The sequence below is a fragment of the Pongo abelii genome, chromosome 18 (assembly GCF_028885655.2).
Source record: "Pongo abelii isolate AG06213 chromosome 18, NHGRI_mPonAbe1-v2.0_pri, whole genome shotgun sequence".
NCBI classification, from domain to species: domain Eukaryota; kingdom Metazoa; phylum Chordata; class Mammalia; order Primates; family Hominidae; genus Pongo; species Pongo abelii.
In genome coordinates, this window is record NC_072003.2 from 35,488,624 (window position 1) to 35,514,714 (window position 26,091).

The 26,091-nt window shown below is 40.5% G+C and overlaps 1 pseudogene; it reads left to right on the plus strand.

The window, feature by feature from the left end:
• Nucleotides 1–350: 350 nt before the first annotated feature.
• LOC129050756 (vacuolar protein sorting-associated protein 35-like) lies at nucleotides 351–17,360 on the plus strand (annotated as a pseudogene).
• The last annotated feature ends 8,731 nt before the right edge of the window (nucleotides 17,361–26,091 follow it).

The following is a 26,091-nucleotide window of genomic DNA, read 5'->3' on the forward strand; positions in this document are numbered from 1 at the left end:
AAGGAGCTGTGTGGATGGGTAATCAATCCATTCACTTTTAAACACAAAACCTTTACTTTTGTCAAGGTACAAAACCTCTACATTTCCTAATAGCCATAGCAACCAAGGTAAGTTCAAAACCTCTTAATAAAATTACAGTAAACCAACTGTTAACGATGAGCTTGTCATTTTTTGTAGAAGTTATATGGTAGAGACACTGCATGAAAGTAAGGCAGGAAGGCAATGTGGAGAAACCTTTAACCAAATTTGAAATCTTCATCTGAGCAAGACAGTTGTCATTGGAGTAAAAACATGTGAATGCAGTGTGTGGAAAATTCTTCATATGCCATTCCCCACTTCATAGGCACATCATGTCTCACTCTGGAACATATGAGTGTCAGGAATATGGAGAAAAACCATATGAATGTAAACAGTGTCGAAAACCTTCATTTCTCTCACAAGAGTTTGAAGAGACATGGGAATGCACACTGGAAATGAACAATATAGTTTTACAGTTTGTGGAAATGTCTCTGATTTCCCCAGTTCATTTCAAATACATCAAGGAAGGCACACTGGAGAAAAACCCTAGAAATGTAAACAATGTAATGAAACCTCCAGTTTTTCCACGTCCTGTCACATACATGAAAGAACTCACACTGGAGAGAAACCCTGTGAATGTAAGGAGTATGGTAAAGCCTTCAGTCAGTTCTGCCACCTTCGTGACCATGAAATAACTCATACTGGAGAGAAATCCTATAAATGTAAAGAAGGTGGGAAAGCCTGCAGTTATTCTAGTAACTTTCTTTATCATGAAATAACTCATGCTGGTGAGAAACTCTATGCATGTAAGAAATGTGAGAAAGCGTTCACTATTTCCAGTTCTCTTCATAAACGTAAATAAATTCATACTGCACAGAAAACATAAGTATGTAAGGATTGCAGTAAAGGCTTCAGATGTTCTTATTTTCTTCAAAGACATTAAAAAACTCAAACTGGACAAAAGTCTTATGAATGTAAAAAAATGTGATAAAGGTTTTAGTCATTACAGTTTCTGTCAAAAACATGAAAGATCACATACTGGAGAGAAACTCTATAAATGTGAGTAATGTGGCAAAGTATTTGATTTTCCCAGTTTTCTTCTATGACATGAAATGAACCAAACTAGGGGAAAACCCTAAGACTGTAAGAAATGTAATAAAGCCTTCTGGCATTTTTCATTCTCTTTGAAAATTTGAACGTACTCACACTGAAGGAAAGCTTTATAAATGTACAAAATGTGGTAAGGCCTTTAGTTTTTTCCATTTGTATTTGGTGGCATAAAATTACCTGTTCGGGAGAATAACTTTGTGAATGTGCCAAATACAGGACTCTCTTCATTTCTCACATATTAATTCAAGGACACAAGGCATACACCATGGACTGACCTCATAAATATAAAAATACACACTGGATTGAAATCCTGGTAGTTTGGAAAATACATACAGTTCTAAATTTTAATAACTACTTTAAAAGTCCTATGAAAACTTTTGCTGGAAAAATTCTGTAGATGTAAGTAATATGGAAAGCATGATGCCGCCTAATTATAATGCTTGGGAAAATTTATAAAATGAGTGAAATCTTATATGAATTATAAATAGATTGTGGTTATCACTGGCTCATTTTTAAAAAGGGTCTCTGGGCTATGGATTTCCACTTCTTCTGCAAAGAATTATGAAAGTGAGAATTCTGTAGGTACTCTTTAAGCAATAATACATAATTTTAATAGGTAGCAGAGTTTTTTAGCCAATAAGTAATTTTTTTCATCCAAGTTTGTTTAATGTTATGTGTAAATTGAAATGTATTTCCAATATGTATATAGGCTTAATTTTTATGGTTGTTTAATTATTCTGTTATTAATGGGCCATTGAAAACCGAGTTTTTGTTAAACATTGCAATTTTCTTACTGGCCGAATATGGCAAGATTCAGATATTTTCATCTTTTATTTGTATACCAAGTGCTACTGTTTTTTGATGTAAAAAAGTGTATTTTCTTTGCTAATAAAGAGTTGGTGTTAATCTGAGGGAGCGAAAGTTTAGGTTTTTCTCTTGACCTTTGCTGGCATGGGTGAGATTTGGGCTGCTGTTTTATTCTGTGGTGTTTACCTGGAATAGAGTTCTTATTATCTAAAAGTTTTCTGTCTTTCTAAGTCTTTCTAAGTTGCTTAGTCCTTTCATTAGAGCAGCTTTTTTTTGGGTGTATGTCTGTTGTTGTTGTATCTTTACAAGTCTCTCTCATTAATCTTGCCATGAAATGTTAACCTGATCGTGTGGACTATGTTGATAAACTTCTAGAAACAACAGCAGAGATATTCAATAAGCTCAACCTTGAGCCTTAAGTTACACTTTTGTAAAAATCCTCATAAAGACATTTTTGTCCTAGATTTGCTTTTCTTTCTCAATTGTTTTTTGAACTGCTGGCATTTGTCTTGTTTTAATCATGCATTAAGATTGTCATGGTTAGCACTACTAGGGGCAGAAAGTGGTGACCAATTACTTGGTTGTGTATATTAATGAAATTGTGGTACCTATGGACCACAGGCAGTCTTCAGGGACCAGTCTCTCCAATTTGGATCCCTTTCTGTGTATCAGGGGCATCCAATCTTTTGGCTTCCCTGGGCCGCATTGGAAGAAGCATTTTCTTGCGCCACACATAAAATGCACTAACACTAACAATAGCTGGTGAGCTTTAAAAAATCGCAAAAAACTTATAATCTTTTAAGAAAGTTTACAAATTTGTGTTGGGCCGCATTCAAAGCCATCCTGGGCTGCATGCAGCCTGTGGGCTGCAGGTTGGACAAGCTTGCTGTATTGAGTATGAAATGAGTTTGTTTGTATGAGTTGCTTGTTCTTAAACTGGTAAGGAAACTTTGTCAGACAGTATTTATTTCCATAAGAGGTGTTTTCCTGCGAATGAGTACATGGTGACAAATGAGAGGCGTATTTATATTTAAGGTGCAGAATTAAATTGGTTTAAATATCGTTTCTATTTTGAGCTTTGATTTGGATACCTTCAAAGAACTATCAACAGTACTGTTTCCAACTTGAAGCCGCCTCAGCTGTTCTGTCCGAGACCTATGGCGTCCTCTAGTGGCCACTGTGGGCAGTTCTGATCCTGTTACCTTCCCCAGCAGTTCCCTTCCTGCCCCATTCCCCATTGCTCCGGATTTGGGTTAAGCCAGGCCCGCCTCCCACGCCCATATTCTTCAGAATTTTACCTCATGTAATCGTCCTCCTTTCTATCTCCCTTCCAGTGGTTTACACGCATCAAGAAAATTTCTTCTTTTTTCTCCCCTTTGCATTACCCTTTTTCTTTTGTTCATTTTCGGTTTCGTGTGTGTGTGAACCGAAAACAAGTCCAGATATGGAATAAGTGTGAGAGAAAATTAAATGATGTGCCAGGTGTGGTGGCTTGCACCTGTAATCCCAGCTATTCAGGAGGCTGAGTTGGGAGAATCACTTGAGCCCAGCAGTTTGAGAACAGCCTGGGCAGCATAGCAAGACCCCATCTCTAATAAAAATAAAATTAAAAATTAAAAAATTTAAATTAAAAAACTAAATGATGTATCTATGTATTTCCACCCAAGTGAACTTTAAAGTAAAAATAGATAAAATAATTAGAAATAACAATCTCTAAAGAGGTTGTAATAAATGTCCCAATACGCCTCAATATCTACAGAATGCTTTTACTAATGACTACCTAAAAGTCAGTCAGCCTGCTTTTCCTTAATCACCAACATCTGACGCAGAAGAAACAGTTTATATATTTTTCTATTGTGTCAAATTACTGATTTTGCATGGATCTTTTCCCTACTTGTTTTCATCGTGAATATACAATACTTGTCGGCTGCTCCCTGGGAACCAAACTACCGCTTAAAATACTTCCCTTAAGAAATGTCATCAAATTCTAGACAGTCATCTTAACTCCAGCTATACCATCTGTTCATGAGTTGGAAACTGTGTCTGGTTTTGGATCAACAGAAAAATAATAGATGAATATATGTTTGTGTTTAGATAAGCATTTTTATCCTCTTGAAAGGAGGTTGTTGGCCAGGCACGGTGGCTCAGGCCTGTAATCCCAGCACTTTAAGAGGCCGAGGCGGGTGGATCATGAGGTCAGGAGATCGAGAACACCCTGGGTAACATGGTGAAACCCCGTGTCTACTAAAAAAATACAAAATTTAGTTGGACGTGGTGGCGGGCGCCTGTAGTCCCAGCTACGTGGGAGGCTGAGGCAGGAGAATGGCGTGAACCCGGAAGGCATAGCTTGCAGTGAGCGGAGATGCGCCATTGCACTCAGCCTGGGCGACAGAGCGAGATTCTGTCTCAAAAAAAAAAAAAAAGAAAAAAAGAAAGGAGGTCGTTTTAGTCTTCTGGTGGTATGATTCACTTGACCCATTTACTTTAATATGTAACGAAAAATTTCAAATTCTTATGAAATAAGTGCTATTTGTGTATATAGAAAGTTAATTTTCTTCATTAAGACTTCTGTTTTTCTTTTTGTAGTATTGCTACCAGTAGTGCAGTTTCAAAGGAACTCACCAGACTTTTGAAAATATCAGTTGACACTTACAAAAATATTTTAACAGTCTTGAAATTAAAACATTTTCACCTACTCTTTGAGTACTTTGACTATGAGTCCAGAAAGTGCATGAGTTGTTATGTGCTTAGTAATGTTCTGAATTATAACACAGAAATTGTCTCTCAAGACCAGGTAAGAGAATACCTACGTGCTATTTTAGGGAAACAGTGTTACAATTTTAGACTTTGGACCTAGATACCTGAGATGGGAGGGGAGGGTAATTCAATACTAAAGAAAATTTACAAGTAACTCATTCATTATATAAATTAGAAAATTGGAGATGTATAAAGAATTATAAAACATTTATAATTCCACCAGATAGATAATAACCACTGCTAATTAACATTTTTTGCATATCTTTCCAGACTTTTTTCTGTTTGTGTGTGTATGACGTACATGTGTATCGACTTTCTAACCAAAAAAAAAGGAATATCTTGTTGATACTGTATTGTAATTTTATAACTGGAAACGCTTTTGACAGTGGCTTTATATGCCAATGGTTTCACGTCATTGGGTTTCTTGTGCCTCACATGATACAGGTGGATTCCATAATGAATTTGGTATCCACGTTGATTCAAGATAAGCCAGATCAACCTGTAGAAGACCCTGATCCAGAAGACTTTGCTGATGAGCAGAGCCATGTGGGCCCTTCATTCATCTGCTGCGCTCTGAGGACCCTGACCAGCAGTACTTGGTATGAGTTTACTCTTACTATAACCCTGTATCAGCTCCTAGTGAAATCACATGTTGAAGTGCTTAAAATGGTTTAATTCACCTTCTGATCTTAGATGGTTTTGAAGGGCAACTGAATTAAAGATTCACTTGAACCCGGGAGGTGGAGGTTGCAGTGAGCCGAGATTGTGCCACTGCACTCCAGCCTGGGCAACAGAGCGAGACTCCATCTCAAAAAAGAAAAAAAAAAAAAGATTCATGACATCCATGGGCTCTTACTTTATATATAAACACATAATTGTTTGTAAACTTCTGAAGCATGTCAGTAACAATTCATTTGCTTTGATTTCTTTTGAAGGCTATCTGAAATTACAAAAAAGTTGATCTTCTTTTACTTGAGTGCCCATAATTATTCCATGTTCATTTTTTTTCTGAACTGTGTATTGCTTATAATAAACTTTACACGAAATACAATTCTTATGTTTAATTTTACTTTTCCAAATTTGCAAGTATAAGTTACATTTGTCACATTGAAAATGCAAGTTTTTGTTTTTTGATGAAAGATTTAAAAAATTCATTTTGCCTTTTTCTTAACTTTTTTTTTCTGATAAAGAACAATCACATGAGATTCTCTCTTTATTATTAGTCCACAGGGAATCTTTGTGAAATGGATAAAACGTGTTGCCTGAGTAGGGGTATCAGTGACTGATACTAGATAATTTATTTTAGTGAAGGGTTAGCACGGTTGGCTGCTTAATTATTGTTTGGGCAAAGTAGTTTAACTATTCTTGGATGCATTAAGCTGTTAGGCTGCTATGATGAAAAAGACATTTGCTTGAGAATGTCCTGTCTCATCTCCTTCTGTTGACCTTCTTCATTGTAGTTGACATTCCTGTGCTTCTTCATAATCAGTGTGAAATAAGAGGCTGACTTCTGTTGGTAGTGTGATGGTCTTTGTCTTAGCTTAGTGACAGACATTCCAGGACTGTGGTATTGTACTCTGTGAGCTATGTGATCTGTACAGAGTGACTGTCTGATTATTTTAAATGATTCCCTTATGTTTCTGTGTGAGATTGTGTGTGTCTGTGTGTTTTCATTTTCTATTGCATACCAAATGTAGTAGTTACGAAGTATGCCTTTTGGGTAGGTGTGGTGGCTCACGCCTATAATCCCAGCACTTTGGGAGGCCAAGGTGGGTGGATCACCGGAGATCAGGAGTTTGAGACCAGTGTGGCCAACATGGTGAAACCCCATCTCTACTAAAAATGCAAAAAATTAGCCAGGCATGGTAGTGGGCGCCTGTAATCCCAGCTTCTCAGGAGACTGAGGCAGGAGAATCACTTGAACCTGGGAGGTGGAGGTTGCAGTGAGTGGATATCACACCATTGCACTCCAGCCTGGGCAACAAGAGTGAAACTCTGTCTCAAAAAAAAAAAAAAAAAAGAAAGAAAGAAAGAAAAGAAAGTAAGCCTTCTGCATGCAGCTGATTGGTTATTCCCATGTATAGAGATGTTTACTGATAGGGTCATTAGCTCTGACTGCCCCTAGGGGAAATGCATTCTCTTATTCATCTACCACATCAGAGAATTTCACAAAACCTGGATGTCATTGTGTCACACATATTAAAAATTTTTTATGAACTCTGTGTTTTTCTTGTAATTTGTCTGAATTTGCTATACATTGTGACATTTTAGAAAAACATCCAAGAAAAACACAGAATTCATGGAATATTTCACAAGTGGCTCTTTTAAAGTTTATTAGCATTTTCTTTGATTTAAACGGTCTTAATATTTTTTTGAATGAGGAGGTATGATGTACCAGTAATATGCATATAGTTGTATGCCTTGTGCTAAGTAGTGGTGAGACTTCACATGTGTCACTTGATCATCTCAACAACCCGAGGAGTTTACAGAAACTTCTGGCTAAGAGAAGGTAAATAATTTGCCCAAGGCCACACATGTAGTAAGTATTAGCATCTACTTTTAAATGTGAGTCTGTGAGTCTATCTTCACAGCCTTCTTTTCTTTTCTTTTTCTTTCTTTTCTTTTCCTTTCCTTTCTTTTCTTTTCCTTTTTCTTTTTTCTTTTTTTTCAGATGGAATCTTGCTCTGTCACCCAGGCTGGAGTGCAGTGGCATGATCCCAGCTTACTGCAGCTTCCGTCTCCTGGGTTCAAGCAATTCTCCTGCCTCAGGCTCCTGAGTAGCTGAGATTAGAGGTGTGCACCACCATGCACAGCTAATTTTTGTATTTTTAGTAGAGACAGGGTTTCCCTATGTTGGCCAGGCTGGTCTGAAACTGCTGACCTCAACTGATCTGTCCACCTTCGGCCTCCCAAAGTGCTGGGATTACAGATGTGAGTCACCACACCTGGCCAGAGCCTACATTCTTTATCAATGCAACATACTTTGCACATGTGTGTATGAAAATATATTTAAATATATATTTGCTTCTAACTCGCTACCTTAGGAAGGTTATACAACATCTCTGAAACTCAGGCTTCCCCGTTTGTGAAATGGGATTGTATCTGTCTCTGGGTTGTTGTGACAACTTGAGGAGATAAGAAATACGTAAATTGCCTACCTGAAAGTATGGTACATTGTATATATTCACAAAATGTTAGCAATGATGATTAAAGCCCACATTTATTTCACAAATGATTAATCATAGTTTGGAAATTTTTTTTTCTTTACTGCTTTTGGGTCAGATTTTGAACACAGCATGAAAACATTTTGGAGCTGGTGGAAATCTGTGGATTCGATTCACACTGCCGCCTTCGGTATTTGCAGCTTACCAGCTGGCTTTTCAATACAAAGAGAATTCTAAAGTGGTGAGTTTACTTTTAAGTATTTAGGTACTTTTTTTCCTTTTTCCTCACTCTGAGAGTGTGTGTGTGTTTGTTTTATATTATAAAACATTTCAAACATACGAAAACAGACAGTGGTATAATAAAATCCCAGTTTCAGCAACTCTCTATTTGTTACTTATCCTGTGCTAAGTGTTCCTAATGGTGACGTTGGTGGATCACATACTAACTGAGGGATCACCTAAAAAGCACTTAAAAATGCAAGATTAAAGCAGTGTGAATTTATGCTGAAACTCTTTCCTAAGTTCTAATTCAGGTAAGCTTTAAAACCTAAGGAGAGGGCCTAGCATTGCAGTCATTTCTCTCTAAAGGCATATAATTGAAAAATATCATGAGTTGTGGGCAACTTTTTATGAGCTTTTTTCTTCCTCAAGCTAGAATCATGGCTTGAGTCTTCATGGTGTAGTTTTGAAGAAAATACCTCAAGCTCATGTACCTGAAAGTTGGACAGTCAGGTTTATGTCAAGGAACAACCTCAGTAACTTAATTTTGTTTGTTTGTTTGTTTTGAGATAGGGTCTCATTCTCTCGCCCAGGCTGGAGTGCAGTGGCTCAGTCTTGGCTCATTGCAACCTCCACCTCCTGGGTTCAAGTGATTCTTGTGTGTCAGCCTCCTAAGTAGTTGGGATTACAGGTGTGCACCACCACACCCAGCTAATTTTTGTATTTTTATTAGAGACAGGGTCTTGCCATGTTGACCAGCTGGAATCGAACTTGTGGCCTCAAGTGATCCTCCTGCCTCAGCCTCCTAAAGTGCTAGGATTGTAGGTGTGAGCCACTGCACCCAGCCTCAGTAGGGACTTAATTTTCTCATAATAAAGAAAAAAAGATGCATTCAGTAGACCTACCAGCATGAAACAGAAGCTTTTGGCCAATTTTTATTAGGCCAGCTTATCTTTCACTCTTTACCCGCATTTATGGGTAGGAATTTATGAATATAACAATAAAACTAGCAGCCAGCCTACGTTACAAAGCCATAGTAATTAAAACAGTATGGAAATACGGTACTGGCATAAAAACAGACACATAGACCAATGGAACAGAATAGAGAGTCTAGAAATAAACCCAAACGTGCAATAAACTAATATTTGATAAGGATACCAAGAATACACAATGGGGAAAAGGATGGTCTCTTCAATAAATAGTATTGGGAAAGTTGGATATCCACATGCAAAAGAATGGACTTGGACTCTCATCTTATACCATATATAATAATGAACTCAAAATGGATTAAAGACCTGAAACCATAAAGCTGCTAGAAGAAAACATAGGGAAAAACCTCCTTGTCATTGGTCAGTGATTTTTTGGATATGAAACCAAAAACCTAGGCAACCAAAGCAAAAATAATCAAGTGGGACTCTATTAAACTAAGAAGCTTCTGAACAACAAAGGAAACAATCAGCAGAGTGAAGAGACAGCCAATGGAATGGGGGAGAATATCTGCAAACTATACATCTGAAAAGTGGTCAATATCCAAAACATATGTGGAATGCAACTCAATAACAAGAAAATGAATAACTTGATTTAAAAATGAGCAATGGATCTGAATAGACATTTTTCCAAAGAAGGCATACAGGTGGCCAACTGGTATATGAACAGATGTTCAACATCATTTATCAGGAAAATGCAAATCAAAACCACTATGAGATATTACCTCACATCTGTCAGAATAACTGTTGTCAAAAAGACAGAAAATCAAGTGTTGGCAAGGATGTAGAGAAACGGGAACCCTGTGTATTATTGGTGAGAATATAAATTAGTATAGCCGTTATGGAAAAAGGTATGGAGGTTCCTCAAAAAACTGAAACTAGAACTACCATGTGACCCTGCAGTCCCACATCTGGTTACGTATTCAGAGGAAAGGAAATCAGTATCTCAAAGAGATACCTGGACTCCCATGTTTATTGCAGCATTATTCATGTTGGCTGAGATACAAAAACAACCTTAGTGTCCATCAATAAATGAATAAAGACATTGTGTTGTGTATATGTGTGTGTGTATGTATATATAGGTGTATATATATATGTATATATTTATGTATCTACACACATATTCTCTACATAGTAGAATAATATTCAGCTATAGAAATGGAGAAAATCTTGCCATTTATGACAACAGGGATTAATCTGGAGGACATTATTCTAAGTGAAATAAGCCAAACACAGAAAGGCAAATACTGCATGACTTCATTTATATGTAGAATTGTTTTTTAAGTTGAATTCATCCAGCCTCGGTAACATTGCAAGACCCAATCTCCATTAAAAAATAAGGCCGGGTGCAGTGGCTCACACCTGTAATCCCAGCACTTTGGGAGGCCAAGGTGGGCAGATCACAAGGTCAGGAGATCGAGACCATCCTGGCTAACACGGTGAAACCCCATCTCTGCTAAAAAGACAAAAATTAGCCGGGCGTGGTGGCAGGCACCTGTAGTCCCAGATACTCAGGAGGCTGAGGCAGGAAAATGGCGTGAACCCGGGAGGCAGAGCTTGCAGTGAGCTGAGATTGCGCCACTGCACTCCAGCCTGGGCAACAGAGCAAGACTCCGTCTAAAAAATAAATAAATAAATAAATAAATAATAATAATTAAAAAAAGGTGGGGCGCAGTGGCTCATACCTGTAATCCCAGCACTTTGGGAGGCAGAGGCAGGTAGATTACCTGAGGTCGGGAGTTGAAGACCAGCCTGACCAACACGGAGAAACCCCGTCTCTACTAAAAATACAAAATTAGCTAGGCATGGTGGTGCATGCCTGTAGTCCCAGCTACTTGGGAGGCTGAGGCAGGAGAATCACTTGAACCTGGGAGGCAGAGGTTGCAGTGAGCTGAGATTGCACCATTGCACTTCAGCCTGGGCAACAAGAGCTCTGTATAAAAAAAAAAAAATTAAAAAATTAGCCAGGTGTGGTGGTGCATGCTTGTAGTCCTACCTACTCAAGAGGCTAGGGCAGGGCCTGGCATGGTGGCTCACACATGTAATCCTAGCACTTTGGGAGGCTGAGGTGGGCAGATCATCTAAGATCAGGAGTTTGAGACCAGCCTGACTAACATAGTGAAATCCCGTCCCTACTAAAACTACAAAAATTAACCAGGCGTGGGGGCACATGCCTGTAATCCCAGCTACTTGGGAAGCTGAGACAGGAGAATCACTTGAACCCAGGAGGCAGAGGTTGCAGTAAGCTGAGATCACCACTGCACTCCAGCCTGGGTGACAAAGTGAGACTCTGTCTCAAAAAAAAAGAGGTTAAGGCAGGAGGACAGCTTGAGCCCAGGAGTTGGAGGCTGCAATGAGTTATGATTGTGCTTTTGTGCTCCAGCCTGGGCGACAGAGGGAGGCCCAGTCACCAAAAAATGGCTGAACTCGGCCGGGCGCGGTGGCTCACACCTGTAATCCCAGCACTTTGGGAGGCTGAGGCAGGCAGATCACCTGAGGTCAGGAGTTCGAGACCAGCCTCAACATGGAGAAACCCCGTCTCTACTAAAAATACAAAATTAGCTGGGTGTGGTGGTGCACGTCTGTAATCCCAGCTACTCAGGCGGCTGAGGCAGGCAAATTGCTTGAACCTGGGAGGCAGAGGTTACAGTGAGCCAAGATCGCACCATTGCACCCCAGCCTGGGCAACAAGAGTGAAACTCTGCCTCAAAAAAAAAAAAAATTGAACTTGTATAAGCAAAGACTAGAACAGTAGTTGCCAAAGAACACAAACATTCAGTTATAAGATGAAAAATTCTGGGAATAAAAATGATTTAGGGTAAATAAATAAAAGTAACTAGCCTTTACTTATTTACTACCATTACTTGCTGTGTTGCCATACACTGTGCCAAGGTCTATGACTGTCACCGTCACTTATTTTTTATTTTTTTGAGTCAAGGTCTTTGTCACCCAGACTAGGATAGAGTGGTATGATTACAGCTCACTGCAGCTTTGAACTCTTAGACTCAAGCGATCCTCTCACTTCAGCGTCCTGAGTAGCTGGGACTACAAGCATGTGCCACCACAATGGCTAATTTTTTATTTTTTGTAGGGACAAGGTTTCACCATGTTGCCCAGGCTGGTCTGAAACTCTTGGGCTTAAGCAATCCTTCTGCCTCCTTGGCTTCCCAAAATGTTGGGATTCATGAGCCGCCATGCCCAGCCATCTTTTAAAAATGAAAAGAACTGATTGCTTTAACAAGAAGAAATTTGGATAGTCAATCATGATAAAATATTTAACCTCACTTGTAATTACAACAGCGAACCTTTTAAGAAATCAAATTGGCAAAGAGAAAAAAGAAAAACAAGCTCAGCAATGGCGATGGTGTGATGAAAATTCATTCTCATCTAATAATGTTGGCAGTGTGAATTACTATAATATTTCTAGGAAGTTGGCAGTATGTAAGTAGAGTGTTAAAATATCCAATAATTTTACTTCCAAGTGGAATTCCAAGAATTTATACTAAGGGAATAATTAGGGTCTCACTAAAACTTGGTGTGTATAGAACATTCATTGTAATATTACTGATTATTTCTAAAAGGGAATAGTTAAATAAATTATGCCATAGCCAGTTTCCGTAATATTTTCTAGGCATTAAAATGATTTCAAATTAGTATTGGGAAAATTGTTAGGACAAAATAAGTGAAAGAAAAATTAGAGCTGGGCACGGTGGCTCACGCCTGAATTCCCAGCCCTTTGGGAGGCCGAGGCAGGCGGATAACCTGAGGTTGGGAGTTTGAGACCAGCCTGACCAACATGGAGAAACCCCGTCCCTACTAAAAATACAAAATTAGCTGGGCGTGGTGGCGCATGCCTGTAATCCCAGCTATTTGGAAGGCTGAGGCAGGAGAATTGCTTGAACCTGGGAGGCGGAGGTTGCAGTGAGCTGAGATCGTGTCATCGCACTCCAGCCTGGGCAACCAGAGTGAAACTTCGTCTCAAAAAAAAAAAAAAAAGAAGAGAAAAATTACATACAAATTACTTGAAGTGTGAATCAATTTTATTTAACTCTCAAGTAAGAAAATAAGGGTTAGATGCGGTGGCTCATGCCAGTAATCCTAGCATTTTGGGAGGCCGAGGCAGGTGGATCACTTGAGGTCAGTAGTTCAAGACTAGCCTGGCCAATAAGGTGAAATGCCTTCTCTACTAAAAATACAAAAATTAGCGGGGTGTGGTGGCACGCTTGTAATCCCAGCTACTCAGGAGGCTGAGTTAGAAGAATGGCTTGAACCCAGCAGGCAGAGGTGGCAGTGAGCTGAGATCACGCCAAAGAGAAACACACACACACACACACACGAATTCCAGTTACATTACATTTACCTAGAAGAAAAGAAAGGAAGACGTTTAGCATCAGAATCTTACCAATGCTTATCCCTGGGTGGTAGATTTAGGGATGATGTGTGGATGATTTTATGTATTTTTCTAATTTCCTCCAATTTGGGAATGTTACTTACAAATCAGAAAAAACAAATATCAGCCAGGTGTGATAGCTCATGCCTGTAATCCCAACACTTTGGGAGGCTGGGGCAGGAGGTTTTCTCAGGGCCAGTAGTTCAAGATCAGCCTGAGCAACAGAATGAGATGCTGTCTCTACAAAAAATAAAAAATAAAAATTAGCTGAGTGTGGTGATGCGAGCCTGTAGTCCTAGCTATTCGGGAGTCTGAGGTGTGAGCATCACTTGAACCCAGGAGTTCAAGGCTGCAATGAGCTGTGGTCACACCACTGCACTCCAGCCTAGGTAACAGAGCTTTTTTTAAAAAAAAAAAAAAAGAAAAGAAAAAACAGGTCAGGTGTGATGGCTCACGCCTGTGATCCCAGCACTTTGGGAGGCTGAGGTGGGCAGATCACTTGAAATTAGGAGTTAGCAGCCTGGCCAGTGTGGTGAAACCCTGCCTCTACTAAAAATACAAATATTAGCTGGGCGTGGTGGTGGGTGCCTGTAATCCCAGCTCCTTAGGAGGCTGAGGCAGAACAATCACTTGAACCCAGAAGGCGGAGGTTGCAGTGAGCCAAGATTGCACCACTGCACTCCAGCCTGGGCAACAACAGCAAAACTCTGTCTCAAAAAAAAAGAAAGAAAGAAAGAAAATAAAAGAAAAAACAAATATCAAATACATTAACATTGCAAAGGCAATTTAACCTCAAATGATGTTTTGAGAAGACATTCTGCTTGATTTACTTGTGTGCCCTATAACTGAAACAGAGAAGGAAAATGACAGGAAAACTGTGAGTTCAACTTACTGTGTTCACTATTTTGTTCTATTAAAAGTTTTAAATAAAATGGATATCCTGGAACAAGTTAATTTTGAACTTAAGGTAACTTAAAATGTTTTTTCTTGTTTTAGGATGACAAATGGGAAAAGAAATGCCAGAAGATTTTTTCATTTGCCCACCAGACTATCAGTGCTGTGATCAAAGCACAGCTGGCAGAATTGCCCTTAAGACTTTTTCTTCAAGGAGCACTAGCTGCTGGGGAAATTGGTTTTGAAAATCATGAAACAGTCGCATATGAATTCATGTTCCAGGTGATGATCTGTTCTTTCTGCGTTGTCACATCAACTCTTCTTTTACTGAATACATAACTACCACCTTCCCACCATCATAGAACCTCTTAATATTATTGTCATAATTGACTAGTGTTGATCATTTGCTGATGAAGTCTAAGATTTCCAAGTGGCTCATTGTAAAAATGTTTCACGGAACATGGTTCCTTTGTCAATTCAGTTTGGGAACCCTGGGTTAAACAAAGTGGAAAGAAGTTCATTTATTGCAACTTTTTAGCGTTTTTACCATCTCAGCTGTGTCCTGTGGCTGTCAAGAGAGTGTGCAGCATGTTCTGATATGAAGGCTGCAGAAGTCTCACAGGATGGAGGTTTGGTGAGAAGTACTTTGGGAAATGCTCAACTAGAGGATGGTTGGTCCTTGAAAGTCCTTTCTGCTTTGTGTTCACTAGGCCTTTTCTCTGTATGAAGATGAAGTCAGTGATTCCAAAGCACAGCTAGCTGCCATCACCTTGATCACTGGCCCTTTGGAAAGGATAAAGTGCTTCAGTGAAGAGAATCATGAAACTCTGAGGACTCAGTGTGCCATTGCTGCATCCAAACTTCTGAAGAAACCTGATCAGAGCCAAGCTGTGAGCACCTGTGCACATCTCTTCTGGTCTGGCAGAAACACGGACAAACATGGGGAGGAGGTAAGGTCATTCGTGACTGCATGATAGCAGACAGGATCAATAACAGGGATCGGTTGCCATGGCCTTGTGTTCTGGAGGTGAAATATTTGCAGTGCTTGGAAATCTGATGAACAAAATTGCTTTGTTTTGTGATAAAAGAGAGTCTCATCCTGTAGTGAAGCCTCTGCTTTGAGGGTATTGTAACATGGCAAGTTCAAACCACTACCTGTTTTTAAAAAAATAAAGCTGTATACTTCAAAACAGAAGAAGAAAGAGAATGAAAAGGATTTAAATTTGTTGTGTCCCTTTAAAACACGTTGTGCGCATGTACCCTAAAACTTAAAGTATAATAAAATAAAATAAAAGAAAAAGAAAATAGAATTAAAAAAATAAAAATAAAAAAACACGGAAGAGCACGGTAGTGTTGTGTTTCTTTGTATGAAAACGGGACGTTTTATTAATCTCTTCACTGTCTCCCTACCTTTTTATTTTAGCTTCACGGAGGCAAGAGGGTAATGGAGTGCCTAAAGAAAGCTCTAAAAATAGCAGATCAGTGCATGGACCCCTCTCTACAAGTGCCAGCGTTTCATAGAAATTCTGAAGAGATACATCTATTTTTATGAAAAGGAAAATGATGTGGTAAGCGAATTAGTAAAGTGTTGTTAATAAACTAATATTTTCCCTTTCTACTCTTAGGAGATTTGATATGTACAAAAATTTATCATTCTGATACTTTAATCACTGTTCATTTGAAAAATATAAAATAATTTACAGATGTCAAATAATAGGCTAATTTGTCATAATGTTCTAGTTTAAGATAATTCCTAGGCTGGGCACGGTGGCTCACACCTGTAATCCCAGCACTTTGGGAGGCCAAGGCAGGAAGATCACCTGAGGTAAGGAGTTCGAAAACAACCTGGCCAACATTGTGAAACCCCATCTCTACCAAAAATACAGAAATTAGCCAGGCGTGGTGGCAGGCACCTGTAATCCCAGCTACTTGGAAGGCTAAGGCAGGAGAATTGCCTGAACCCAAGAGGTGGAGGCTGCAGTGAGCCAAGACTGTGCCATTGTACTCCTGCCTGGGCAACAAGAGTGAAACTCCATCTCAAAGAAAAAATAATAGTAATAATAATAATTCCTAAATGCAGTATCCTTTTAGCAATACAGTTTCAGTCAAGATTTGTAAGTTAAATAAATTTTTGCTTGTTTTTCTTTTTTTGACAGTCTCGCTCTGTCACCCAGGCTGGAGTGCAGTGGCAAAATCTCAGCTCATTGCAACCTCTGCCTCCCAGGTTCAAGCAATTCTCATGCCTCAGCCTCCTGAATAGCTGGTATTATAGATGTCCGGTACCACGCCCAGCTAATTTTTGTATTTTTAATAGAGATGGGGTTCCACCATGTTGGCCAGGCTGGTCTCAAAACTCCCGACTTCAAGTGATCTGCCCGCCTCAGCCTCCCATCTCAAAGTGCTGGGAGTACAGGGATAAGCCACTGTGCCGGGCCAATTTTGCTTGTTTTAAAGGGTTTTTTTTTTTTTTTTTTTGATAGTCAGTAATTGTTCAAACTAGGAATTGTATCCCCATCTTTCTTTTTTCATAATTACTCAAGTAACTGATGAGTGTAACAGAAGCTCCTCAAAACAGTTTTATTAAATTGCCTTTCATTTTTTGTGGTACGTGCTTGATCATGAATTTGTACATATTCTTTTGTAGGTAACAATTCAGGTTTTAAACCAGCTCATCCAAAAGATTCGAGAAGACCTCCCGAATCTTGAATCCAGTGAAGAAACAGAGCAGATTAACAAACATTTTCATAACACACTGGAGCATTTGCGCTTGCGGTGGGAATCACCAGAATCCAAGGGGCCAATTTATGAAGGTCTCATCCTTTAAAAAGGAAACAGCTCACCATACTCCTTTCCATGTACATCCAGTGAGGGTTTTATTATGCTAGGTTTCCCTTCCATAGATTGTGCCTTTCAGAAATGCTGAGGTAGGTTTCCCGTTTCTTACCTGTGATGTGTTTTACCCAGCACCTCCGGACACTCACCTTCAGGACCTTAATAAAATTATTCACTTGGTAAGTTTTCAAGTCTTTCTGATCACCCCAAGTAGCATGACTGATCTGCTATTTAAAATTCCTGTGATCTGTGAAAAAAAAAAAATCCCACACAAAAACCCACAAGCACTTATCTTGGCTACTAATGAAGCTCTCCTTTTGTTTTGTTTCATTGTTGATTGTGTATTTTCTTCATTACTGGGGAGTACTATCCCAGAAGTGTCTGTCTCTTTTGTTCTCTAGTCCAATTTGAGATTAATTTAGAAGAAAGGAATACTGTAGGTGAAATTCAGCTTAGATTTTTCCCTAAATTGCAAGAGAAGGCCATGTGTAAGATTTTCCCTAAAACTAGAATATATTAATGCATGTTTGAGAATTTTAAAGCACCATGGTCAAAACCAGAAGCTATATTTTGCATATTTGGACTCAGCCATCCATTAAGAATCTATGTTGTACTCTGGACATATTTATCAAAATAATTGTGTTTTAAATAGTATAAAATAAAATTTGTGATCTATATAATTTATGTATCACCTTCATTGTATGTTCAACAGGAAATGCATCACGATTATGATTTTTTTGCACCAGTGAAACAATAAAGTTGCTGTTAACAATTTTGGAGCTTTTTTCTCCTTTCGTACTATCTTTAATTGATAAAAAGAACTAGTAGAATGGCTATGAAGTTTAATGGTCATTCTCATTTATTCACAGAGCTCACTTCACTCTAGTTTTAAGCACTTGTTGAACAAGTCAGCATCTACTCTTTCAGTCATTTTTACCCCTTTTCTTTCCTCAACTTTACCCTGCTTTTCCCAAGGCATGATGAATTCACATAAACCCCCCAAAGGCTCACCATCGATACTAGTTATCTACTATATGCTAAACTATCCCAAAACGTAGTGTCTTAAAAGAGCAAACATTTATCTTACAGTTCTCTGGATCAGGAATTTGGGAGTGGCTTAGCTGATGGTTCTGGCAAAGGGTGTGGTATAAGGTTGCAAGCAAGATACTGGTTGGGGCTGCAGTCATCTGACACTTTGACTGGGGCTGACTTTTCTGCTTACTGACCTGGCTGTTAGGCAGAGGCCCCAGTTCCTCTCCTTGAGGGCAGAGGCCCCGGCTCCTCTCCTTGAGGGCCTTTCCATAGAAAGCATGGTGGCTGGCTTTCCCCCGAGTGCAAAAGCAAGAAGGAAACCACAGTGCCTTTCAATGGCCTCCCCGTGGAAGTGACATGCTCATTTTTGCCTTATTCAGTTAGTGGGGAGTCACTAAGTCTAGCCTATATTCAAGGGTAAGGAGAATTAAGCTCCACTTCTTGAAGGGAAAATTTATAGACATTTTCAAATGACTACATCACTTAACCCCTCACCATCTGCCCTCCCATGCTAGCACTTGATGACTAGCCCTTGCTGGGCTTTACATGAACAGATGTTTCCCAAAGTTATAAAATTAGTACCACGAAAATGTATCAAATGTTAAGCCTTTCTGTGGTATGTCATAGTCCAGAAAACCCTTTCTCTTCTTTGCAGGTGTTAGTTTACCCCATATAAACCTGATTATGGCTTGACATGTCCGTATTATTTACATGTTTTGTGAAATACAACTGGAATAGTAGAAACGACTTGAGTCAAGAATACTTGAATTTGAACTCAATTGGAGAGGTTGGTTTGCGAGTAAAATAATGTTAGTACAGTGTGTAAATTATCTCTTATTTTCTAGGTTGAGGTAAAGAAACTTGACTTTAAAAATAATAAACCAACAAAAAAAAGCAAATAAAAATGAAACCAAAGCACTACTGGTATCCTTAGCTTACAGATTTTTTTTGTTGTTGTTGAACAAAAACTGAGTACCAGATATAGTTAGGCACTGAATCTAAAGGTGAAGAAGATCACAGTCCCTAGCTTCAAGAATGTTAGTCCACTATGAGGACAGACCCATAGTAACAGAAGATGGTAAGGGTATGCCCAGGAGAGCAGTGAAGAAGAGCTTTGAGGGATTGGAGATGGGGAAGTTTTGCAGAGGGTTGTATGAATTATCACGGAATGTCAAGTCCAATAGCCTATTTAGCCTTCTGAGGCCAGTGCTTTGGCCTGCAGTCCCAGGCTACTCAGACCTATGGGCTGAAGCAAGTTATAGGCTTGGCTGTCAGTAGTGAAATAGATATTTTAAAATTGACTTGGCATTTAAAACCTTTTACAGTAATTCGATAGAGTAATTTTATGTCTATTGGGTGTAATAAACATTTGGCTTTGTGTTTTGTGTGTCTGCTACTCCCTGCTCTCCTTTTTTAGTAATTTTTATTGTAACTTACAATAATGGGGTCCTTAATGGGGGTGGGGGGCTGGGGAATCCCTCACAGGTGGATGGAAACGCTGAACCAGGGCAGGCTTGGTGCCGAATGGCATTAAATTCCAAGACTAGGGGATAGCTCAGGAGGATACATCTAGGAAGATGCTGTGAGTGGATGAGAGATGCCTGCCATGTCAGACTTTCCTACCCTCCTTTTACTGTCTCCACGCAGGAAACCAGTGATGTTTAGAGTCCAGATGATCCCTTCTTTGCCTGGAAATCCATGTGTCTGACTCATCCTCAAACCTGAGACTGGTGATTATCAGGTTAATGAACTACAAAACACCCTGTCCGTTAACAGCCCTGGCTGATACACGCAGGTCAAAGAGAGAGGCGTTTGAGTTGATCAGGCACCAGAGCACCTAGAAGGAGAATGATGAGCACTTGTAGTGTACAGTTCCTGTGCAACTCTCAGAGCCACTGAGAAATGTGACTGACCTCAAGGAATAAATGCACCACCACAGGCACTGAGGGGATTTAAACACAAAGTCTAGGTTCCAGAGGAGTCTTCCATTACATTTGCTCTCCCACTCAGAGGCCTCAAGGTAATAAGCTCAAGCAGAAAGTATTTCCCAACAGGATTGTCTTTGACAATGGGAATTCCAGATTGCATATTGTAAATGAAAGGTAGAGAAATCTGTGCAGGAGACCTTCCTGTTTGCTGGGGTTGGTCTTATGGGGATGCTGTGGGCATGGACAACAGACACTGATTCAGGTGCCAGTGTCTACACATTTACTGCACACTTGAATCCCAAGAGTAGTGACTTGCCCCAGGTTTGATTAAAGACAAATGTTTCCTGGGCTTGTGTTAATGCAAATCACTTCATTTGGAAGGGGGCTGGGATAGGTCTTGTATTGCTGATTACTCCAGTAGGACACCTGCATTGTCCAACAAAATGGTCCATGCTTCCAAAATCTCTGGAGATGGACTGTATATTTTATTTTATTTTTTTGAGATGGAGTCTTGCTCTGTCACCCAGGCAGGAGTGCAGACCTCTGCACTCCTCAGTTCAAGTGATTCTCCTGCCTCAGCCTCCAGAGTAGCTGGGATTACAGGTGTGCACCACCATGCCTGGCTAATTTTTGTATTTTTAGTAGATATGGAGATTTCACCATGTTGGCCAGGCTGCTCTCAAACTTCTGACTTTGTGATCCACCCAGCTCGGCCTCCCAAAGTGCTGGGAGTACAGGCGTGAGCCACTTCACCCAGCCAGATTGTCTATTTTACCACTCATTGCTGTGTTCAGCCTTGTGTCAGTAGTGTCTTCAAATAAGTAAAATCTTAGGCTGTGACTTAAATCCATGTTCACTTAGCAGAGAGTGAAATAGAAACACAAGGAAACCTTTGGACACTTCATAACTGTTGGGAAAGGGCTATTATCAATTGTGTTTCAGAGTCAAACTATAAATTACTTCCCAAGGTTAGTTTGACATATGCCCAGGAATGAACAAGGACAGCTTAAAGGCTAGAAGCAAGATGGAGTCAGTTGGGTGTGATCTCTTTCACTATCATAATTTCCTCATTTACAAGTTTTGCAAAGGTGGTTTCAATTGCTTTGCTGACCTCCCACAAACAAGGATGTGCCAATTGTAACTTGAGGTCTGCAATCCAAGTCTAGCTCCCAAAACTAAAGTCCACTGAATTGCACACTGATTGATAATGTTCATTAGGAGCTTATATTCCTATGTGCAGAGCAAAGACAAGAGGTGATTAGCCATTCCTCTGCCTACCCAGAGACATTGCATTGGAAAGGAGCCGTATCTTCTAGTATGGTTTTGCAAATGTAAAATGTAAAATCTATGCACAATGACAGGAAGGGAGAAAGAAAAAAGTAAACGAGGGAAAGAAACAAAGTAAAATGTAAAATCTGCCTGACATATTTTTAGAAATCAGGTTCTGTCATTTTTTTCAAGGCTTGTGTTTAATTACATACACAAAGGTAAGGAATACTTTTATATACTAGTACCGTTGACTAAAAATAAAACCCTAAGCCCCCCAGCTGATGGAATGGACCCGCTCTTGGCCAAGGAGACCCCAGTGAAACCTGAAAGACCAAGATCTCGGCCATGATGAGAAGGGAGGTTGGACTCACCCCATTGTACCACCTCGCTTTTGGAGTTTAGGCACAACTGACCAGTATTAAGTTTAAAATATAGATCACTGGTCAGGCACAGTGGCCCATGCCTGTAATCCTAGCACTTTGGGAGGCCGAGGCAAGTGGATCACTTGAGGCCAGGAGTTCAAGACCAGCCTGGCCAACATGGTGAAACCCTGTCTCTACTAAAAATACAAAAATTAGCCAGGTGAGGTGGCACATGCCTGTGATCCCAGCTTCTCAGCGGGCTGAGATAGGACAATCGTTTGAACTCGGGAGGCTGAGGCAGGACAATCATTTCATCTGAAGTCGCACCACTGTACTCCAGCCTGCGTGACACAGTAAGACTCCATATTAAAAAAAAAAATCATTACTGCCACTTGTTTGAATTTGAGGGGAAAGGAAAGAAAAAATATAAGATTGACAAAACACTGTGGCAGTAAGATACTAAATTATAAACAGGGCCTAAGTCCATTGTAAGGTAGAGGTTAAGTCACGTCCTACAAACCATAAAATCTTCTTTTAAATGGGTTTTTTATTAACTCAGGATAATGTGACTTACTTTCCAACCTGACTCTCATAAGGCATCACATGACTGACAGCAGACCACCTCCCGCCTTATCAGAACTTAAGCATTCCTTTCTACTGACTTCAAGTCTTTAGATGAAGCTCAACTCTTCCAACCAACTACCAACTAAAGCATCCCTAAAACCCACTTATGACTTGTAATCCACAGTTCTGAGATGTCCCCCCTTTTCAGGCCAAACCAATGTATACCTTCCATGTATTGATATGATTTTATCTGCAATTCCTGCCTCCCTAAAACATATGAAACCAAACTGTTGGACAGGCATGGTGGCTCATGCCTATAATCCCAGCACTTTGGGAGGCCATGGTGGGCAGATCGCTTGATCCCAGGAGTTCAAGACCACCCTGGACAACATGGTGAAACTGCATCTCTACAAAAATACAAAAGCTAGCCAGGCGTGGTGGTGTGTGCCTACAGTTCCAGCTACTTGAGAAGCTGAGACAGGAGGATCACCTGAGCCTGGGAAGTTGAGGCTGCAGTGAGCAGTGGTCACGTCACTGCACTCCAGCCTGAGATACAGAGTGAGACCCTGTCTCAAAACAAAAAACATGAAAAATTGTAACTCAACTGCCCCAGGCGCACTTTCTCAGGGCCTCTTGAGACTGTGTTTCCCAGGCCATGGTCACTCATATTGGCTCAGAATAAACCTTTAAAAAATATTTTACAGTTTGTTTTTTTTCCATTAAAAGTACAAAAAGGCCAGGCGTGGTGGCTCACATCTGTAATCTGAGCACTTTGGGAGGCCAAGGCAGGTGGATCAACTTTAAAACAGGAGTTCGAGACCAGCCTGGTCAACACGGTGAAACCCCGTCTCTACTAAAAATACAAAACATTAGCTGAGTGTGGTGAACATGCCTGTAATCCAGCTACTCCGGAGGCTGAGGCACGAGAATTGCTTGAGCCTAGGAGGTGGAGGTTGCAGTGAGCTAAGATCACCCCACTGCTTTCCAGCCTGGGCAACAGAGCAAGACTGTCTCAACAACAACAACAACAACAACAAAAACCCCAAAACAGTACAAACAAAAGGGTTGAATTATATTTAAACAGCGAGCCTTATCAAGGAATAAAATGGATTGATTAGGATATTGTGTGGAAATTTGGTAAAATAACATAAACTTGAGCTGCAGTGATTTTAAGCCTTCAATAGGATGTCTCCACAGGAGATGGGGTAGTACAAAATGATCTTTCTCAGCAATTTTATCTTCCTACGGATCCCTGGGATAAATGCTTCTTTTTCTTTTACTTTTTAGGGGTGTGGGGTGGGGGGGTTGCTATATTGCCCAGGCTGGTCTCAAACTGGCCTCAAACAATCTACCCACCTTGGGCTCCTGAAGTGCTGGGATTACAGGTGTGAGCCACTCTGCTCAGTCCCACTGCTTTTTAAACTTTATTAAACATACAAATCACCTGGGAATCTTGTTAAAATGCAGATTCTGGAATTCAAGTCTGGAGTGAGGTCAGAGAGCCCGCATTTCTAATAAGCCCCCGGATAAACTCCATGCTGTTGACCACTCTGAGTACAAAGCCCTGGAGGTCAATTCCATATACCACATTTCAAAGGAGCTTGTAGGAACTCGTTTCTTATATGGGTTCCACGTTTCCTTGTGGCAAAGACTAAAGTGAAGTTGGTGGCAGGGCCTAGGGAAGTGTTTGTGACTCTTTTCTCCATGGACTATAGTGGGTGACAGCTGAAATGAGTGACCGAGGCCAGGGGCTCAATCAACTGAGCGTTATTCAGCCAGCTTTGAGGCGTGTCTGGGAAAACCGTGAGCCACAGGTGTATCTGTGTCTGTTTTTCCAGAGATGTTTTCAGGAGGTTTCATTATTTATACATTTCCTTAAAGGGAGGTTGGGGAAGGCATGTAGGAAGAGGGGCAGGTAGGCAATAAAGCGAATGATTACAGTCCTGGGAGACTCTAATGTCCAGTAATTCTATATTTTACATAGATAAGATGAGTGTTTGAAGGAAAAAGAGAAGTAAAGGAAGAATCAATGACACAGATGTCTCTGGGTAGGTGGAGGAATGGCTGATCTCATCTTTGTTCTGCATCTGGGGAGATACACTCGTAATGGACATAATCAATCAGTGTGCAATCCAACGGACTTTAGTTTTAGGAGCTAGGCTTGCATTACAGACCTGAAGTTACAATGGACACATCCTTGTTTATGGGAGGCCAGGAAAAAATTTGAAACCACCTTCACAAAAATTATAACTGAGGAAATTATGACAGTGAAAGAGATCAGAACTAACTGACTCCATCTTGCTTCTAACCTATAATCTGTCCTTGTTCATTCCTGGGCATAGGCCAAACTAACTTTGGGAAGGAATTCGGTTCATGGTTTGACTCTGAAACAAAACTGATAACAGCCCTTTCCCGAAAAGACCCTCTTGTTGCCCGGGGACCAGTCTGCTTTTGCAGGACTAACAAATTAGCTACAAGATTAGAAATTGCAGCTTAGGGGTCATGCAGCTTCTGACTCCAAGAGTCTGAACCTCCCCAAATTGCTCCTGGGGATAACATCACTATTGTAAAACCTAAGATCAGTGCTTGAGATATTTTGCAGACCCTGCACTCGATGGATCAGCTGGCACCACCCAGACCCATAATCTGGCTCACCCAGTTCTGCCATCCCACCCAGGAACAGAAGACTGCGAGAAAACCTCACTTTGACCCCCTGTGATTCCATCTCCAACCTGACCAATCAGCACTCCCCACTTTCCAAGCTTCTACCTGCCAAATTATCTTTAAAAACTCTGATCCCCAAATGCTCGGGGAGACTGATTTGAGTAATAATAAAATTCCAGGCTGGGAGCGGTGGCTCATGCCTATAATCCCAGCACCTTGGGAGGCCAAGGCATGTGGATTGCCTGAGGTGAGGAGTTTGAGACCAGCCTGGCCAACATAGTGAAATCCGTCTCTACTAAAAATACAAAAAATTAGCTGGGCATGGTGGCGGGCTCCTGTAATCCCAGCTACTCAGGAGGCTGAGGCAGAATTGCTTGAACCCAGAAGGCGGAGGTTTCAGTGAGCTGAGATCGTGCCACTGCACTCCAGCCTGGGCAACAAGAGTGAAACTCTGTCTTGAAAGAAACAAAACGAAACAAAACAAAATGAAACTCTGGTCTCCCACAGAGCCAGCTCTGTGTGAATTACTCTTTCTGCACTGCAATTCCTCGGTCTTGATAAATCAGCTCTGTCTAGACAGTGGGCAAGGTGAACCCATTGGGCGGTTACAAATTTACTTAAGAATGATCTGTGGGAGCATCTGGAGATGCCTGAGGTCTTTGACCTTTCCCTGGGGATCTGGCTGATGCCTAATGCTGGTAACAGCTGTTCATTTGGAAGAGGGTGTTGCACAACTCAGCCTGAGGCTTAACTTTCCCTTTGGCATAGGGAGTTTGAGGGTCCTGAGATTTTTTAAATTTTCCTTTACGAGGGTTCAGGTGATCTGGTACTGAGGCAGGAAAATAGGGTTTGGAGGCAGGGAACATAAGGCAAATTCACACTTCAGCTATGGCGTCCATGGGCGGTCCTCCATAAATGACTTTGTAACTTTACTTCATCTTCTTCATTTACATCGGGCATACCCCAGGTAGAGGGTATTGAAACTCACAAAAACTCTGTAACAGGGTCTTTGAGCCCTTATGCTCAGGCCCGCTCCCACACTGTGGAGTGTACTTTCATTTTCAATAAATTGCTTCATTCCTTCCTTGCTTTGTT